The 20,985-nt window shown below is 40.7% G+C and overlaps 1 protein-coding gene and 1 non-coding gene across 4 annotated transcripts in view; both read right to left on the minus strand.

Moving 5' to 3' along the window:
• kank1a (KN motif and ankyrin repeat domains 1a) overlaps positions 1–20,985 on the minus strand; it is a 247,433-nt gene that overhangs the window by 216,533 nt on the left and 9,915 nt on the right. The gene's annotated exons all lie outside the window — the stretch shown is intronic.
• On the minus strand, positions 6,407–6,471 carry LOC129695982 (small nucleolar RNA SNORD98). The gene has a single exon (XR_008723267.1). It is a non-coding gene; the product is annotated as a small nucleolar RNA SNORD98 (small nucleolar RNA).

Here is a 20,985-nt window from a genome sequence, read left to right on the forward strand (position 1 = left end):
CAGACTCTTGATTATTGAGTAGAGCTACTACTCGTGGAAAAAAGCTTTTTTTATGCCTGGCTGTGGTGGCTTCGACAGTCTGGAGTCGCCTTTCAGAGGGAAGTGCTTCAAAGATTTGTGGCCAGGGTGAGGGGGGTCAGAGATGATCTTACCCGCTCGCTTCCTGGCCCTTGCAGTGTACAGTTCGGCAATGGGGGAGGAAGGTTGCAGCCAACAACCTTCTCAGCTGACGGGACGATTCGCTGCAGCCTCCGGATGTCGTGCTTGGTGGCCGAGTCAAAATAAACCATGATGGAGAAGGTGAGGACTGACTACGATGGCAGTATAGAATTGGGCCATCATTGCCGGTGGCAGATTGTGTTTCCTCAGCTGCCGCAGGAAGTCAAGTCAAGTCAAGTTTATTTGTCACCAAGTACATCCTCGGTTGGGCCTTTTTGACTGTGGAGTCGATGGTGGCCACACCATTTTAAGTTCTTGGAGAAGATGGTTCCAAGGAACTTAAAAGACTCCACAGATATGACTGTGGTGTTGTTGATGGTGAATGGGAGTAGGTGAGGCAGAGCTCTCCTAAAGTCTGCTATCAATTCCACCGTATTAAGAGCATTAAGCTCCAGGTTGTTATGAAGGCACCAGGAAGCCGGCTGTGTCACTTCCTGTCTGTAGGCAGATTTCTTCCCATCCTGGATCAGTCCAATCAGGGTTGTGTTGTCTGCAAACTTGAGAAGCTTGACAGAGGAGTGTGGAGGTGCAGTCATCGGTGTAGAGAGAGTAGAGGAGAGGGGAGAGTACGCAGCCTTGCGGTGCTCCTATGCTGAGGGTCTGCTGTCCGAGATGTGCTTTCCCAGCCTCACATGCTGCTTCCTCTCTGTCAGGAAGTTGGTGATCCACTGACAGAGGGGTTCAGGCACAGTCAACTGGGAGAGTTTGGAGTGTAGTAGCTCTGGCACAATGGTGTTGAATGCAGAGCTAAAATCAACAAACAAAATCCTTGCATAGGTCCCCTGGCAATCTCGGTGCTGGAGGATGAAGTGCAGGCCTATGTCGACTGCGCCATCCACCGATCTATTGGCCTGGTGTGCCAACTGCAGAAGGTCCAGCAGGAGTTTTCTTGATATTTTTCAGCTTGGCCAGCACGTCTTTCAAGGATCTTCAGGACTACACCCACACCAAATCCTGGCATCACATCACTCCAGTCCTCAAACAACTTCACTGGCTTCCCATCTCCCACCGGATCACCTACAAAATCCTGGTCCTCACCTACAAAGCCCTCCACCATCTGGCCCCCCCATATCTCACTGACCTCCTCTCCCCCTACCAACCCTCACGGTCCCTCAGATCCACATCAGCCGGTCTCCTCTCCATCCACAAGTCCAACCTCCGCAGTTTTGGGGACAGAGCCTTCTCCAGGGCAGTTCCCAGGCTCTGGAACTCCCTCCCCCAACTGATCCGCAATTCCGTGTCCCTCACCATCTTCCAGTCCCACCTCAAGACCCATCTCTTCACCTCTGCCTATCCTTAGCCCCACGTCCCCCTCCCTTTTCATCTGTGCTTGAATTGCCTCATATTGTGTTTTGAACTGAATTTCTGTTTTTAATTTGTGTATTAGTCATGTCTCTACTATTTATTTCATTCCGCTTACACGTTTTTCCTCTATTTGCTAAACTTTTGTAAGGTGTCCTTGAGACTCTTGAAAGGCGCCCATAAATAAAATTTATTATTATTATTAATACAGTGCGATAGGCCTGTAGTCATTAAGACCAGTAATCCTTGTCTTTTTGGATACAGGGACAATAGTGGAGACTTTGAAGCAGGCAGGTACGTACAGGCTTGCAGGGACTGGTTAAAACCTGTGTAGACCGGTGCCAGTTGTTCAGCACAGAGCTTGAGGGTAGAGGGGGAAACATTGTCCGGTCCTGGAGATTTCTGGCTTTTCTGTCTTCTGAACAGTCTCTCCACCTCCTCAATTTCCATTGTTACAAGATACAAGATATAAGATACATTTAATTGTCATTTGGACCCCTTGAGGTCCAAACGAAATGCCGTTTCTGCAGCCATACATTACAAACACATAGACCCAAGACACAACATAATTTACATAAACATCCATCACATTGCTGTGATGGAAGGAAATGGGTAGTGGACAAGGGCCGATGGCGATTGTGCAGACTGTAGCCACGCCGGGTCGAGGTCGTGTGAGTAGGTGGCCAGAAGTGTGGGCAACAAAGGGGGGGGGGGTACCAGGGCCCAAGTTTTGCAGACTGTAGTCGAACTGTGCAGTAGGTTGAAGTGTTCGTTGGGGAGAGGGTCCAGGGCTAACGATTGTCCAACCTGCAGTGGGGGACTTTTCAGGTCGTGGTCAGCTGACGAGGTTGTCCAATGAGTGGGGGACTTTCCTCGTGCAGCTGGTGATTTCTTGCAAGCCCTTCCAAACTGAAGAAGAGTCACTAGCTGAGAACTTGCTCCTCAACTTCTCAGAGTATCTTTCCTTGGCAACTCTGATTCCTCTTCTCAGCTTGGACTTGACCGGCCTGCAGAGTTGCGGGGTTGAAAATTACCTGGAGCACAGCCTTACATCGCCCGGCGTGGCTTTGATGGCCGCGGGACTTATTTACCATCGCCCGCCGGGGGCTTTGACTTTGACATCGGGAGGAGAATGGGGAGCGCAGGGAGGAGTGGGACTTTGCCTTCCATCACTGTGGGGAGGCATTTGCTGTGATGGATGTTTGTGTAGATTGTGTTGTGTCTTGGTTCCTCTTCTTGTTTGTATGACTGCGGAAACTGAATTTCGTTTGAACCTCTGGGTTCGAATGACAACAAATAAAATCTAATCTAATCCCTGCCCCTGTAGGCCTCATCTTTAGACTGGTGGAGTTGTCCAAGTTCTGCTGTAAACCAGGGCTTGCCACCGTTGAACCAGATCCGGGTCCTAGTGGGAATGCAACTGTCCTCACAAAAGCTGACACATGATGTCACAGTGTCTGTAGACTCACCGAGGCTTGTGGTTGCTTCCCTAACAATAACCTGACCTTTGAACCTTTTGGTGGGTTAATTGGCTCCCTGGGCAGAAGGGAATTTATCGCAGGGTTACAAGGAAATAAAGGGGAATTGGACCTGTGGAATGCTGGCAAGCCTCTATCTGTGACACAGGAGGTAAACACCATGGTTATTTTCCAAGCCTCAGATCCACCAGTATCTCCAGACTCAGCTGAGAGCCCCTACCCTGCACACAACCTACAAGTCAAATCAAATTGTAATTCTCCTTTAAAAATAGAGCTGACCCAACTCAAGGCCATTTTTGTTCCAAATCCGACTCACAATTCATCAGGTATTGTCTGGTTTGGTTGGCCTTGGGTCAGATAGCCAAGCTCTGATAGACGAGATATCACTAATGGGGATGCTCAGTTACAGTCACACAGATAAGAGTGAAACTAATCAAGGGCACTGCAGCAAACTGGATCACAGAGACACAGCAGACCAGCACAAGAATCACAGACCATCTCAAATTCTGCTTGGCGAGAGTGATGCGGTGAAATAGTACGGTCACATTCAGCAAATGCTGTTTGGCGAGTGTAACAGATTTTCTCCCCGCACCCGATACTATAGAACAACTATAAATATATAATCTCACACACACACACACACGCATAGTGTAACATGCGCACAGATTGCTTGGTCTAAATAAGGGAACTTTTCCCACACATGATCAGTCATTTTGTTGCATCCCCCATCTGACCTTGCTTGAACTGCCTATCTGACCTGGTCTTAAAAGTTAGTGTAGTCTCTATTTTAATGATTAACTCTGGAACACATTCCACAGGCTCACAGGCATTAGGAAAAAAATCCATTAAAAATCGTCAGCTATTAAATTCTTAACCATTGGTACTACCATCTCTTCAGGCAATTTTATGCACTAAAAAAAATAGCTCAAAGTATTTTCTACAGTTTTGTGGCAAAATAGTAACAAATCTGTTCTGCACTTCCAGCACCCTGTTGCCCCAACATGTTTCCTATGATGTGGAGATCAAAACTATACACAGTACATTTACAGTCATGGTAAAGTTGAATATTGCCTCCTCATTAGATAAAGTTTAAATACGACTTTCCAAAAAACCAGGAAGACATTGTGCTTGCTACAGCCTATTCACTGAAGAAATTCATGCAAGTAAATTCAGATCTGCATTATGAAAGAACAGAGGTAGGAACACAGCTGCTCATTTTATACATCACGGTTGTTTCAGGCACATCAAGATGCTTTTTAGCCAGTGAAGTACCGTTGAAACATTGCGTGTCACAACTGTAATGTAGGCAACACTGCACCAAGTTTGAAAAGAGCAAGCTCCTATAAAGAAGAGTGAGATATGGAAGTGATAAACCGGTTCAAATGAACTTGATTAAAGGAGAAATATTGGCAAGGATTAACTTTCAGAAAAAAGTTTTAACAAGAGAAAAAGTAGTTTATCAGGTCTATTCAAGAAATTATCCGAATCCTAAACAACCTACGCCCATCTTTTTGTGAATACAAGGAACTGCAGATATTGATGTACAAGATTTCCCCCAGTCCCCACCTAGCATCCACCAGCCACCACATCCCATTTATCATCTTCCGACATTTCCATCATCTGCAACATGATCCCAGAAGTCACATCTTTTCATCCTCATATTCTGCATCCTCCCGCCGACATTTCACTCATCCCTCCCACTCCCACTACAAACAGCAACAGATGTAATAAATGGCCTACTCCTCCACCTAATTTCTATGTTTCTGTGAACCCAGAAGTCACATCTTTTCACCCTCATCCCTTTTCGCCTTCTGCAGAGAACACTCCCGCCGCAACTCCTTGGTTCACTCATCGCCGCCAAGACCAACTGGATTTCCCAGTACCCATACATTTTAACTCCCTTTCCCATACTGACCCATAAGTCCCCCACCTTCTCCATTGCCAGAGTGAAGCCAAGTGCAAACTGGAGGAATAACACCTCTATTTTGCTTGTGTGGCTAATAACCCAATGGTATAATGCTTGAATCCTCCAATTGAATCCTCCAAACTCTCCTCCCTCCTTCCTCCAACCCATCTCTTCCCACGTTCTATCTCTCCTCCTCCCCCCACAATAATTCTGAGTGGTCCTGACCCTCAACGTCACCCATCCATGTTTTTCAGATTCAAGACAGCTTCTTTCTCACTGTTATCAGACAACTGAACAGCTCTCTCATGAGCCAAGTGTGTGGTGCCAATCTTCCAATTTACCACCTTAACCCACCTGATCTCCCGGTTGCTCAACATTTTAACTCCCCCTCCCATTCCCAATCTGACCTTTGTCCTGGGCCTCTTCCATTGTCAAAGTGAGAGGAACAGTGCAAATTGGAGGAACAGCACCTCGTATATCGCTTGGGGAACTACACCCCAGCAGTATGAACATTGACTTCTCCAACTTCAATTAAACCTGGCATTCCCCCCCCCCTCTCTCTCTCTCTCTCTCCCCTCCCGCTTCCACCAATCTTACAGTCTCCGACTACATTCTATTTCTGTCCCGCTGACTGAAGAAGTGTCTCGACCCGAAACATCATCCATTCCTTCTCTCCAGAGATGCTTCCTGTCCCGCTGAGTTAATCCAGCATTTTGTGTCTACCTTCCAACTTACCTCACTGTGTCCCTTACACTTTTTTTTATCCGCACTTTGTCTGTGGGTGCAAGGCTATAACACTATAACATTATGTCCTGCACTATGGCACTTTGTTCACCACCTGTTGTTCTTGCGGATGACTTAACTGGAGTCATGTATAGTATGATTTGACTGGATGGCAGCAAACAAAGCATTTCACTGCATCTTAGTACTCATTCCTTTGCTTCATTTACTCCATGGATTCATCAGCTTTCAAGCTCACCAATATCTAATGCCATTTTCTGACCATTGTTTCTCATTCTCATAACTCTTGGTTTGCTAATATTTCTGAGAGTTTTTTGTGACTTCTGCCATGAAGTAGCACATAAAGTCATTGTTCAATTTCTGTGTCATTTTCTTATTTTCCCCTAGTATAAATTCTTCCAGGTATCAGTAAAGAACCCACAATTACACTTGAAAAGTTTAAATTTTTATTTACACGTTGCAACACTATCATATTCCTTCCTCCCTGCCCCCCAAAATAAAATCTTGGTTCTGCTTTGACAGCGTGCACCCAATCTTTGTGCCTGCTGCTGTTTCTGGCAACATTGCAAGCCACACTTCCTTGGATTTAATGTTTGTTTTCTTTTTTTGTCAGCCAAACAACTCACATCCCTCGGCATATCTCCTCAGTGGCATCATCCCCAAGACTACAGCCTTTCCTCAGTACTACAGTGGAGTCTAGAATTTTATGGCTATTCAGCATCTGCCACTATGCCAATTAATTTCTGTGGAAAATCGAGATGGGTTCAGTAAGTTTTTTTCATCACTGGATTTTCAGCAATGGAATAGGATAATACATCATCACCCATCAATACGTCCACAAAAAAACATTTAAATGCATTTTTCCACTTTTTAAAACAACTGTACACTCAAACCTGAAGAATTAATGATTACCCTGCCATTGAGCTGACAGCATCATGCATCAATTAAACATAGCTATTTGGTGACCCGCCACCCATTCAAAAAGAGTGAAAGTGTAAATTGTCTCTGCTTGAGCGTCCAATGATTGATATGGGAATATAGCTTCAACATTGCAGTCATTTCTGTTAACAACTGCAAATGGAGAGCATTTTGTTGCCATCTGAAATGAATGATTTACAGAAATCATTAGCCAACCTTCTAAAACTTGAAGTGCCCCATGATTAACAATATTTTACAAAATCTATTAAAACCTTTGCTTCTAGCCAAATGTGAACATTGATTAAGTACAGAAATTGAACAACATACCAAGCCCTTTCAGTTATAACACCGATCAACTTAGTCGCCCGATTAGACTCCTACATAACACGCAGGGCGAAAATTAAGTGTTCGGAATAAAATTGTATTCCGAAAAAGAACACATAGATATGTCTAGAGATAATGTCATAAAACTTCATAAAATAATCTTAATAATTTTAATAAAAATGGCAACAATAACATTAGTGGATAAACTGCCAGGTTTCACTTGCTACTGCAGTAACATAGACATCACTAATGAGCAAAGATTTCCATGATTTTCTGAGCAGCTCCATCAGAAACAAGACACTTGTGTATCTAACTGAAAACCAAAAACCATGCAACTCAAATGCATTGCAATTTTCCCCAAAAAATGGTTCTGTATTGTTCCCATTTCCTTCTTCCCAACAATCATCAAGCTCTTGAACATGATACAATACTAACTTCAGGTAGGTTTAGGTTTATTGTCACACATACCGGGGGTACAGTGAAAAGCTTTGGCTTGCAACGTATCCAACAAAATGTAGGATAGCACCGTCGCAACAAAACAAGTCAGTGAAAGAGCTTCAAATTAGAATAAAAGGAGACTTTGGGTTTGAAGTTCTTTTACATAGTTGTGAATGTGTCTATGCTGTGGAACTTAAACCAAAAATCCAATCACTACAAATAAAGAATCAGCTGGGGGAATTCAGCAGATCAATATTCCACATCCATCTTTGTGGCAGCAATGCTGTTTTTTTTTCTGGATGGGGGGGGGGGGGGGGGGAGTTCATTATTATTGTTTGCATGTCCTCTCGTGAAGTGAGATGTGCAACATTCCATCAATTGCATTGGCATCCATTTAACTAACATAAATGGATTCGATTCCAACTCAGCCGCTGAGCTGTGAATCCGAGTTCTACGCTTTGGCAAATCTCACTGTGCCACAAGTAATGTACTGGTGTAGACGAGCGATTTGAGTATTCAGAACAAAACGAAAATACACGTTCTAAAAGTCTTAGCCCAACATTTCTTCCTCCAAACCAAAAAGCTTAGTATTTCCACACAATAAAACTGGTGTGGCCTTCTTGTTTTAAAATCCAAACAAGCTGATATTCCATGAGAAGATGGACACAAAATGCTGGAGTAAGTCAACGGGTCAGGCAGCATCTACAGAGAAAGGGAATAGGTGATGTTTCTGGTCAAGACCCTTCATCTGACTGAGAGTCAGGGAGAGGGAAACTAGAGATATAAAGGCACAGAGCAAAGCAGAGCTTGCATCGATAACTCAGGAAAGGTGGAGCCCACAATGGTCCAGTGTTGGCGTATTCCATGCAATATATCGAATCATATCAATTTTCACTTCCCATTCTAACCCCAACTTTCTTGACAAGACAGTGACACAAAATGCTGGAGTAACTCAATGGGTTAGCATTCCTGGAGAACTTGGATAGGTAGCGTTTTGGGTCAAGACCCTTCCTCAGACTTCAACAACAGTACTTTATTAAAAGCATCAAATGACTAAAACCCCCAATATGATGCAAAACAAAACAAAAAGATAACCATATAGTTTGTGAAAAGCAACATGCAAAACTAGCTCTGGATATGTATGAAGGTTATTTGTTCCCTTCACTCCTGCATGGTAGCTGCAGCACACAAATAATATTTTCCATGCACGATGTTAACATGAAAACAATTCCTGCAAACACTGGGTACTCATTACTTTCATCAGAAGAACGAGGAGAGGTGGGAGGGGGAAACGCTTCAAACAATTTCAGTGTCAAGCACCATTATATTTTCAAGGTTTGCATATTCCCGTGCAGCTTTCAGACCTGTATAATACAGTTTAGTGAAAGTAAGTTAAAACTCTTTTTAAAAACCCAATTAGAATGCAGAGGATCCACTCGGATTCAAAGTATACCCAATTTTGAGCATTAGAAAATAAAAATAAAACTGCAAAAGACATTGGTTACATTTAAAATCACAAGAGCAGAACCAAATACTCCTACAATTTGTGAGTGAAACTACTTTCACAAAAGTTTTATAACAGCCCATCTGGTATAGAGCACCATTTGTTTACCTCAATTCTAATAAAAACATGCTACCACAGTATATTCCAGTCATACAATGTTAACTCACACTCGAGTGCCTACAAGGCAGCCAGATGTGTTGATCTTCTTGAACACAACTCGATCAAACATCACAACACTTCTAGGACTTAGCCAAGAGAAATCAGGGCAACGCCCCAAGTAACATTTTTAAGTACAAATCAGAGACAAAGAAAAATTTAAATGGAAAAATACCCGATTCATATTCACCACAGCTAATTTGCAAAAGACAGCAGCGCTCCAGTTGAAAGGCACACACAGGTAGAAAGCTATTAACATTAGAGTAACCAGTGCAATACCTGCACTGCAGCAGATAGCAACCGGCAAAGGAGAGTGAGGACTGCAGCAAGTATGATGTAATAAACTAGCCAACCTCCTCTTTCAGCTGCAAACATTTGGTGCAATTCAAGGCCACTTTTACAGTGACTTAAAGTTCACACTAAACATAAAGATCAAACCAACTGGAGTTTGTAGCACACAAGTGGAGAAAACTATTTTTTTGCCAGCCAGTACGAGCTGATATTTTCAGTAGAAACTACGTCAATGATTTGTGAACATAACTAGCAGCTGTATAATGACAAAAACATTTTCCAGGCAACTGGGAAGGTTTCCCCTTTACAGAAAAATACTAATTAAAACAAGCCAAGCTTTTGAAAATATGATAAGCTACTATTTATACTACTGATATGTTAACCCAAAATAAATGAATGTTAATTATCAGGAACATTTATGATTCCATTCACATTTAAAGATCATTTGGTGCACAAGCTAAAATTATATTGACAATTACTACCATTTTGCACGTCAAAAACAAAAGGATTAAAGCCAAATGGTTGTCCATGTCTTATTAGCCAGAATTCGTAGGGCAGTGCGAAAATTTCACTCATATCCTTCTACACTCCAAGTCATTTGACTATTAACCTTAAACTAATATTGATCATTGCCTGTTTCTGCTCAGTGCAACAAAAAAATCCAATCATTTGCAAAATAGGTGATCATAAGCCTGGCAATCTTTAAAAAGTGTAACTCGCCATTAAAAATTGATGTTCTTTTGAAAATAAATTCAGGAAATGAAAAGCAACTTTACAACATTTTCCTATTTACTTTACATTCATAGACAAATGCAAGATCTATCAGAAAATAATCAATATGGTTACCTCTGGAATTGCTGTTAGGAAATACAAGTTCTCTCATACCACAGTACATAACAGCCCATCTTATTTTGAAAGGCAGCCTGGAAGTAAGACCACACAGTGAAAAGAAACACTAACTTCAAGATTACCACCTTTATGTTGTTGGACAGACAATCTGGCCAACACCAGGACGTGTTGAGTTCCAGCTTCCTCCAAATGAACAAGTGAAAAGAAGAGAACCATTGTTAACTGCAGATTACCAGCACATATGGCAGTCATCCAGACTCTCATGTAGGCAGAGAATGGGGGGCGTCAAATACGTTCTAAATGGAGCTAAACAATGCAGAATCCTCAAATAGTTCCACTGACTTTATGATATACAGGATCAGTAGAGCAACAGTTGAAAGATGATTGTCAAAGATGCTTAACTGGTCAAATCTTGCCATGTATGGGCTCTAATAAATGCCCCCAAACCCTCGCAACAATTTGCCGTTAGCCAAGTTGAGTCCAACCCATTGATTCTCTTCTAGCTCTCACCAACACTACTTAATATTTTCCCAAATTAACCTATAAAAAATAGAATTAGTTGGTTCCAAAAACCAAAATCCAATCTAAAATGTGTTAAAACATCAGTAAGGGGTGTATGGAAAAGAGAAAAAGGAAGTGCTTTTGGAAATACTCAGTCTGACTCAGATTATCTGAATGGTGGCCGATTAGGAAAAGGGGAGATGCAACGAGACCTGGGTGTCATGGTACACCAGTCATTGAAAGTAAGAATGCAGGTGTAGCAGGCAGTGAAGAAAGCAAATGGTATGTTAGCAATCATAGCAAAAGGATTTGAGTATAAGGGCAGGGAGGTTCTACTGCAGTTGTACAGGGTCTTGGTGAGACCACACCTGGAGTATTGCGTACAGTTTTGGCCTCCTAATCTGAAGAAAGACATTCTTGCCATAGAGGGAGTACAGAGAAGGTTCACCAGACTGATTCCTGGGATGGCAGGACTTTCATATGAAGAAAGACTGGATAGACTCGGCTTGTACACGCTACAATTTAGAAGATTGAGGGGGGGGGGGGATCTTATAGAAACTTACAAAAATTCTTAAGGGGTTGGACAGGCTAGATGCAGGAAGATTATTCCCGATGTTGGGGAAGTCCAGAACTAGGGGTCACAGTTTAAGGATTAGAGGGAAGTCTTTTAGGACAGAGATGAGAAAATCATTTTTTACATAGGTGAATCTGTGGAATTCTCTGCCACAGAAGGTAGTTGAGGCCAGTTCATTGGCTATATTTAAGAGGTAGTTAGACGTGGCCCTTGTGGTTAAAGGGATCAGGGGGTATGTAGAGAAGGCAGGGATGGAATACCGAGTTGGGTGATCAGCCATGATCATATTGAATGGCGATGCAGGCTCGAAGGGCCGAATGGCCTACTCCTGCACCTATTTTCTATGTTTCTATGATGGTGCCATTGACCTTCATGTTAACTATTTCCTCCCCCCCCTATGGATGCTGCCTGATCTGATGAGTTTGTTTCTATCTAGTTTTTATTATAGGTCTTTATTTGCACCTGCATATTTTTGTTTTCAATTTATGACATGGCTGGTGCTCTGTGTGAATTATTTTTTGTTTATAAAAAGGAGAGATGATTGTTGTATGATTGTTAACACTTTCCCATTGAAATGTATACATTTGCATGGTAATTAAAAAGTGGATAAAAACATTTAAAAATGCAGAATTACTTTAACATTTCTCAGCTTTGAAGCTACAAAAAAAAAATCACACAAAAAAAACCTATAGTTCAGGAAATAGGGGTTCTAAATTAACCCCAGTGTGCAGGAGTGGATGAGAAAATGGGATAAAAGTGTGAAGGGTGGTCAGTGTCGACTTGCTGGGCCAAAGGGTCTGTTTCTATGCTGTAATTCTAACTATTGTTGCTGCTGTCTAGTTTGTCGTCACAAAATAATCATACAAAACCACAGACATCATATGTAATTAAGTAATCAACACTCAAAGGACCAAAGAGATACAAATCAAAGCTGCATATAAAACATTTTAAATTATAGATTATCCTACACATAATTGTAAGCACACAATTTTAATTTCACTTTTGGCTTAGATGAATAAGTAAACAGTATGGCAAGTTAGAAACCATGATTGCATCAAATTATATTTATAATTTATATTTAGACAGAGGAACATGGCTCTCATTATACCATCCAGTAAGGATAGAGGAACTTAATAGAAGCCAGAATGGACAGACATCTGGGAGACATTTAAATTGGCAAATATGGTTGTGCTTTGAATAGGTAACCATGTAGATTGATAGATTTTGGCTACATGAACTTCTGTAATGTTCTAAAGGTCCAGAAGGTGAAGGTGCATGCAAAACAAAACATTTCACTGTACATACATACATGTGACTATAAATTATTATTGAAGGCATAAGGAATCAGAGGCATATTGGTGAACTGCATTTAAAATTGCCTGTGCGATAAGACCGCAGAACATAATGGTGGATGGGTACATTTCTGAATAGACATCTGCAGCAAGCAGCATACCACAGGAATCAGTGCCGGGACCTTCCTACATGGGAATGTTGATGGTGTGATTATTAAGTTTGCAAATTGAGAGTCAAATAAAAGGATGATTGTTTAAACATACAATAGGACACCCAACAGCTAGAAAGTTAAGTGGAGCAATGGGTGATTGAACATAATCAAAGCAAGTGCCAGGTAATGCACTTTGGGAGGATAATTTTGGTGCAAACATATAGTGCAAAAACACAGAGCATTCACTGTGAAAGCTCCGTGACAAATTCAATATGTTGCCATCAGAACTAAAACCTTAAACATATTACTGATCCAACAAGCCAGTCTGGGGTGGGAGATTGCAACCTTCAAGTGGTCCGCCCTGTTTTGACGAATGCAATCAAACAGGCGTGCACAATCAAATAAGATCAAATAGGACAAATTGTCCTCCAACTTTAGGCTGTGCATGCCATACGCAAGAACAAGAAGAAGCCTGTCTTACTGTTTGAGGATTTCTTGCACTTTATCATTTCAATTTATTCAAAGTATTTAAAAAAAAAACATGGATTATTCTTTAAATATGGCAATGATTTTATGGATACAAACCAAAAGAACATTCACCCTAAACAGCAAATGAGTAACATTTTCAGGATTCGTTTAAAATATTGCAATGCAGCCTCAACAGTCTAAATAGGGATGAGATGTACAAATATCAAAATTGAAGTTTGAACTCCCATTACAACATTTTGTTATCTGCAGTGTTATTTTTATTGAATGGCATAAATCAGTAACCGTCTAAACGCATAATTCCAAAGTGTAAACTCATTGCAGCAAGTTTTGTTTACACCAATACTCGCCATTTTATGTTAGTTTTGTGATGTGTACAAGGCCACCAGCTTCGTCCGAATACCACTACGTTAAAGATTTAAAGTTCACCATTTAACTTGAACAGCCAACATAATCAAGGACTACTAAACTGGTCATTCTTTGTTCCCTTCTTCCATCAGGGTGAAGGTACAAAAACTGGCAAGCACGTGACACCCGACTCACAAACAAGCTTCTTCCCTGCTGTTAGATTCTTAAATAGATCTCTCATGTGCTGGTTGAATTCCCATTCTACCTCATTGTGGCACATTTAAAATAATCTACACTCTCTCTATAGCTGCAACACTATATTTCGCTCTATTTTCTCTTTTTAACTAACTGATGTACTCGTATGGTATAAATTACCTAGATAGCGCACAAAAGTCTTCCCACTTTCTCAGTATGTGTGACAATAACAAATCTATGCCCTCTAGTTATAAACTTATTTATATATTAACTTATATATTATTATAAACTTATTTATAAATATAAATAAATATATAATTATTATTATACATATTCAACTCAAATCCCTATTATATATATATATATATACATTTGAAAATCATTTGATTGCGAACCACTTTGAGGGTTGCAAAAATGAATGAATGAATACGTTTATTTTCCAAGTATTCACATTTACCAAGTATTCACATACAAGAAGAAGGGTTTCGCCTTGATGCTCCGCCCACAAGTGACAACTCCAGCTTTTCTGTGTAACCTTTGATAGTGACAGTTAGGAATGAGACATAAAACATTAATAATAAAACATTATCGATTAAACAAGTGAATTAATTAAAATACCAGAGCAAAAGGAGGCTACAGATTTTTGGTTATTAAGTAGAGCTACTACTCGTGGAAAAAAAAGCTGTTTTTGTCTGGCTGTGGCAGCTTTGACAGTCCGGAGTCGTCTTGCAGAGGGAAGCGATTCAAAGAGTTTGTGGCCAGGGTGAGAGGGGTCAGAGATGATCTTACCCGCTCACTTCCTGGCTCTTGCAGTGTATAGTTCGTCAATGGGGGGGGGGGAGGTTGCAGCCAATAACATTCTCAGCTGATTAGACGATTCGCCGCTGCCTCCGGATGTTGTGCTTGGCGGCTGAGCCAATCCAGACCATGACGGGGAAGGCGAGGACAAACTCTAGGATGGCCGTATAGAATTGGACCGTCATTGCCTGTGGCAGATTGTGCTTCCTCAGCTGCCGCAGGAAGTACATCCTCTGTTGTGCCTTTTTGACAGTGGAGTCGATGGTGACCCCCCCATTTATGGTCCTTGGAGATGGTTCCCAAGAACTTAAAAGACTCCACAGATGTGACTGTGTGTGCTGTTGATGGTGAGTGGGGTGAGGGGAGGGAGAGCTCTCCTAAAGTCCACAATCAATTGCATTGTCTTAAGAGCATTGAGCTCTTAAGAAACAAGGCATTCAGTATTTTTTTTCCTACCTCTTCAGTTGCCTCATGGAAGGCCCCAATGCAGCATCACTTATACTTCCCGCTTTTACTCCTGGAAATAACCAAGAGAGTCTGCCTGAACATGTAGCAAAGTCTTTAAGTGAAAACATGTGTAAATTCCATTTCACACACCACAGCAGTATCTATTCCCATAGATAAATTTAGTACACAGTATTTTTGTAAAACACTTTTGTGTTTTATGTGCAACTGATAGACTAATTATGAAAACATGGACAGATGACAATTTTTTGGTCCATTAAATATTGCAATATTTCTATCTATTTAAAATAGTATTGAAAAATCCACAATGGGCCAAAACTATACATGCAAGCAGACTAGGAACTCCAGCCAATAACAGCTTAGATGTGGTGTTCCATATATCCGTTTCCCAGATGGTTTGAGCTCAGGATTGTGAGACCATCTGCCAAACAATGTACAACTGGGATGTTTTTCCAAGTGCCTCTTCTGTGTATCCAGGCATATCTCCACTTCTCCTCATGCACACCAAATACATCTGCTGGGGAAGGCTAAAAAACTAAAATAGTCTTGCATTTGTTCGATGGTCATATCACTACACTTTTAATCACTTAATTGTCCTGTTCAGATGTCTTGAGAATTTAAGCCTAACTAATTTGATAAATATAGACCAAATATATGTAGCAAACATTAAATAAGCCACAATAGAAATGGCGATCACATCCCATCTGCGGAAGCTGCAGGATTCAGCTACATCGTAGCAGGCATTGTGTCACCAGCAAAGTCTTAAAAACTGTTACCTTTGCCCAAGTAACTCTTACCACAAGGGTTTTTAGTGCTCCTTGCAAAGTTTGATGGGTGCAAATTAAGTTATATCATCCCCATCATTCACTCTACCCAAAGATAATGTGAAGCAACCACCAAATAAAAACGCTTCGATTGGATGTAGACATGGAAACTTGCATCGATCCATAGTACAAATCTTCCAAGATCCACTCAAGTGTTAGATTCTCCCTCAAAGGAGTAAAATTGCACCAGAATTCACATAACAATAACCAAGATGGAGAGCTGAAGCAGTAACACTTTCAGTCCTAACATCAGCAGCTTTAATACTCCAGGCAAGTTGGTTGGACACCTCCAAAGTCTATTGTTTGCACCACAACTAATAGGCAACGCTCAAATTAGCATTAAGCTTCAACAGATTCATTACATGGTGGTGACCCTGCTAGCAATTCTCCTTTTGAGCTATTGTTCTAGCCGGCTGACCATTCAGCAGCCTCAGAGCAGAAAGACTTGCTCACCTGCAAACTTATTACACTCGTCAGTGTTCAGAGAACCCACCAAACCGTGCCAAGATTTCCTGTAAACAATGCCCCCATGGCCTCATGCTTCCCCAAGGCAGTCTCATGTCTGCGCCATTCTCCTCAGAGCAGGTCAAGGTCAACTCTCAACTTCATTGCCACAATCTCTTTCCAAGCAGCAGTTCTCTGCCAATCTGAAGCATACCATTGTGTCAGAGGCCACTCGGGCATGCATTTGTAAGAATATTTCATTTACTTCGATTTTGAAAGAGAAGCTGGAATCTTACATAAAGGGATTTGGCACGGTAGCTGTAGAGTAGCTGCCTTACAGCAGCAGAGACCCAGGTTCGACTCTAACTGCAGGTGCTGTCTGTATGAAGTTTGCACACTCTCCGTGACCGTATGGATTTTCGCAGGATGATCCCGTTTCCTCCCACATTCCAAAGACGTGCAGGTTTGAAGGTCAATTGGGTTTTGTAAAATTGTCCCCGACGTATAGGATTGAACTAGTTTATAGGTGATTGCTGGTCGGCATAGACATGTGGGCCGAAGGACCAGTTTCCACTCTTTATCACTAAACTAAACATTGCTGACTTCCCACAAATGACCATTCTTAACATTCACAGCTGCCACATTGACATGTACTCAATTCTCTACCAGAGGAGGAAATCTTCTTTAGGAGACTGAAAAGTAAAAGTCCCCAAAACAAACCATACTATTACCCTGAACACCAAGATTTCCACTAAGTGCACAAGGTGTAACCCGACAATGCAAAAGGTCCTCTTCCATCCTGCTGTGCAAATCCACTTTAATATAAACATCTGGAGCTGGATTTCCCCCCAAATAGCAGCAAAAGTCTACAAATTGCCATCAGAGATGATCAGGGAGAATTTGTTAAAGCCTCACTTGAAGGACATGGCTCAATCTCAATCAAAAACTATTAGATGTGCTCAAAAGAAACATTTCTATTCCATCTTTCCAGTTTCAAGCAAACAATATTATTTTGAAGCTTGGTCGCTAATGCTAGAAATGCTTCCACAGTCAATACAAAAACGACAAGTTGATTTTGGTTTTTCAGTAACGGGCCAAAGAGGCAACATATTACACAGGACAGGGTTAACTAGCTAATTCAGGGCCATTGCTTTTTACGTCTCATCCCAAACCCAACAACATTACTCAGAAGTGCCTCCCACCAACCGAGGGGAGAGACCTACAAATGAGCCACAGTAGTCACGAGGCAACCAAGATATTTAATCGATCCATTTGTCTTGCTCTTCATTGAACATTAAGCATCATCACAAATTACACACCAAGCTTTGTAATAATAAAATTAATTCTTAAAGCTATTCATTAAAAAAGTGCCCTAGGTCCATCAATAGGATGTGTTCACATTTAATGGTTGTGAAAAGACAATAAATCAAACAGAAATGCTGCTAGGTCTCATGGTGGAGGTTGTGTCAATGACTATACCACTGCTGCTGTTAACTTAATTTCAGAGTAAGAAATTAAAAGCAGTTGGGATGATCCAAGCACACGCTCAAATGCAAAATTATAAAATCACCGTTTCTTGAAAAACTATTGAAGATTGCATACCAAACCGATACAAAAGCTTTACTTGATGTGCATAGAAAATGAGGAAAGGAAGCGAGAGATACAGAAGGAGAGTGCAAAGAACATTGAAAGAAATCTTACAAAGACCTATAGGAAGATCCCTGGACAAAGATTCACTGGAACATAATTAAAGGCAGAAATGGTCAATTGTACTCGACTTCCTTCTGTCTAATAATCAAACATTGATTTTATAACAACCTTTAAAAAACAACACACCACCATCAGTTTCATATTGTAAATCATTATTTCAGAATTAAGATTCACACTTTGCCTGCATTGAAAATAGTTAAGCTTGCTGGAATTAGATGGCCAGAAAACAAGTTCTCTGCACATAATAAGCTCATTCTTCAGCTCAAGGATGTAGTCAGACATTGAACATATTGTCTGTCACCAAATCATAAATCACCAGATAGATTGCTCAAAACAAGAGGAATATTTTGATATGGCATTGCTGGATTTAATTAAAAAACATGAATTCTATCTGCATAGCCATCAACTAACAGGGAGACAAAAAGCTTTGCAGATATAGAGCTTGCATATTCCGAATGGAAAAAAAGTTTTAAATACATTACTAATCAATTAAAATGCAACAATTCAACTCTTACAAATTAAAACTGAATATGTAAACACGAGCTTCAAGATGTAAACTATAATCATGCCATTTGAAAACAAGTCACATGGCATTCAATACCTCGGGCCATTTTGAGATTAATTCCATACTCTATGTGCCAGAAAACGCCTTCACATTCCAGTCACCACATTATGTTTGAGGCATGTTCAGATAATGAACAGATAAAGATTCGGATGCACCTCAGTTCTCTCACCTTCTCTTCCCACCCAAAGGATAGGGCCCTTTCTTCCCGCACATTCAGTCACCCCATCTGAAATTTCCACCACTTTCAACACAATAGCACCATAATGAGACCAATATTGCTGGCCTTTCATGATTTTGAAGAGGCAGTTCCGTCTATTACCCCTTGATTTCCTCTCTTATCTCCACAAACACTATTCTCACTGCACCTTCCAAAAGAAGTGCAGGAAAAGTCACACGTGCACCTTTCCCCCTATTCAGGAACCTCAAAATGTCCCAAATGAAGCAGATGCAGTGGCACAGCAGTAAATTTTCTGCCTCATAGCGCCAGAGACCAGTTCAATTCTGACCATGGGTAATATCTGTATGGAGTTGGTATATTCTTCCTGCATGGGTTTTCTCCAGGTGCTCCGGATTCAATCCACACAATGTACGGGTTTGCAGGTTAATTGGCTTCGGTATAATTGTAAATTGTCCCTTGTGTGTAGGACAGTGCTAGTGTGCAGGGTGATCGCTGGTTGGCACAGACTCAGTGGGCCAAAGGGCCCGTTTCCATGCTCTCCAAGTTTTATAGTCAATAAAACAAACCATTTATTTACTGCTTACACATATTTACTGTTTTCTCCACTAATCATGCAGTTTTCTTTACATTGAAGAAGTCAAATATCATTTTATGGAACACATCCATTCAGTTCGCACAGGTGAACTCGAGTTAACAGTTGCCCAGTATTCTCTATCCATCTCCTATGCTGACCTTTTGCCTTTAATCTTTTACACTCTTCCAAAAACCAAACTAAACACTCTCATTTTTCAACTAACAAATTACAACTTTCAGAATGTATTGAATTTAAGAATTTATATCACAAGCCTTTCCAATGTGTTTCATAACTGACCAGGTCATGAAGGCAAAAACAGTTTTTTTCTCACTTCAAAGATGCTATCCAGGCCAGCCTTTTGTTTCAAATTTCCACAGTGGTCCTGTTCCATCTCAGAGTTCTAGCATTGGACATCTTCCCTTTCTGCCCCCACCTTCATTGATCCATTTCCAGTAAAAAAAAAATCTAGTACTATTGTGATCTTTGTATTGCCGCACCAGCAGATTTTCCAGTTTCCACGAAGTTGAACATTCCTCCTATTAATAGATATAGATAGCCTTTATTGTCATTCAGACCGAAGTCTGAATGAAATTGCAGCAGTCATGCACATACTTACTTCACTATTTTGTTTTCTATGTCACACAGTAATACAATACATTTTCAACAAACACAATGCGTTTAAATGTGAGAGAAACATTTTGCACTTTAAGTTTTCTTAAAGTGCAATATGCTAAGTAGCCAATATTCTTGACTGCCACATTTCACACACATTCTACCTGGAAAATAAGTTGATGTGGACATTTATGTATCTTTACTGAAATAAACAAACCAACAACATGTCAAGTGGAGGCGTTTGATTTTGTTACAATCTTGATCAAACCGAGGCATACAATACAAAAATCCAAAGTAAAGGAAACCAATGCGTAAATAATCTAAATTAAAAATTTCAGTGAAAAGACACTACACAATGATGTATTGAACAGGACAGCACAAATAATGCAGAATTGGTTATTCAATTTAGAAAACACATTTCTGCCAAATTAATTACTGAATGTTCATATCATAATGATATTGCAATGGGATTCCTTAATTCTTTATTAAACAAAGTTACATTAATGTACTTCTAAAGCTGTATAAAAACAACTTTTCCTTCCTCTGTTCTTCTATCAGAAATTGATATTTTAAGAATGGGTCGGGGCTCAGAGTACAATTGTCCTCTTCAAACCCACTATCCCCCACATTCAGCTATCAGCATTTCAGCAGCGGCCATATGCTTGGTCTCAGCAAGTCCACACTTTCCTCTTGGGAGTTGAAGGCCTGGGCCTCTGGTTGCTCTTGTGGACACCAATGTGCTGGTTGCCAGTTGCTTCCTGCCTGCTTAATGGAGACATGTTACTTGTTAATTTGCAAGATTGCTTGCAGCAAATGCAGCAGCTGGTATAAATCATTGATGAGGCATCTACAGGACATTTCCAATTTCGCAATTGGAAAGTAAGCATTTCTCAAGAAATGGATACAAGGTATTTGAAATACAATACATTCCCTTAGTGTCAATGAAATGCATGTATCACTTATGAAAAGGACTAACAGCAAAAAATCTAAAAATCAGTCTGGGCTTCAGGGTATTTTGGTAAGGTGTGTCATTATGGGTGGAAAGCAAAGTGCTATTCATCACATTGAAAAAGATGATGACATTTCACCCATGTCTTCCAAAAAGATTAGAAATCAAAAATTAAAAAGTCTAACGCAGATT

Source organism: Leucoraja erinacea, chromosome 3 (assembly GCF_028641065.1).
Source record: "Leucoraja erinacea ecotype New England chromosome 3, Leri_hhj_1, whole genome shotgun sequence".
Taxonomy (NCBI): Eukaryota; Metazoa; Chordata; class Chondrichthyes; order Rajiformes; family Rajidae; genus Leucoraja; species Leucoraja erinaceus.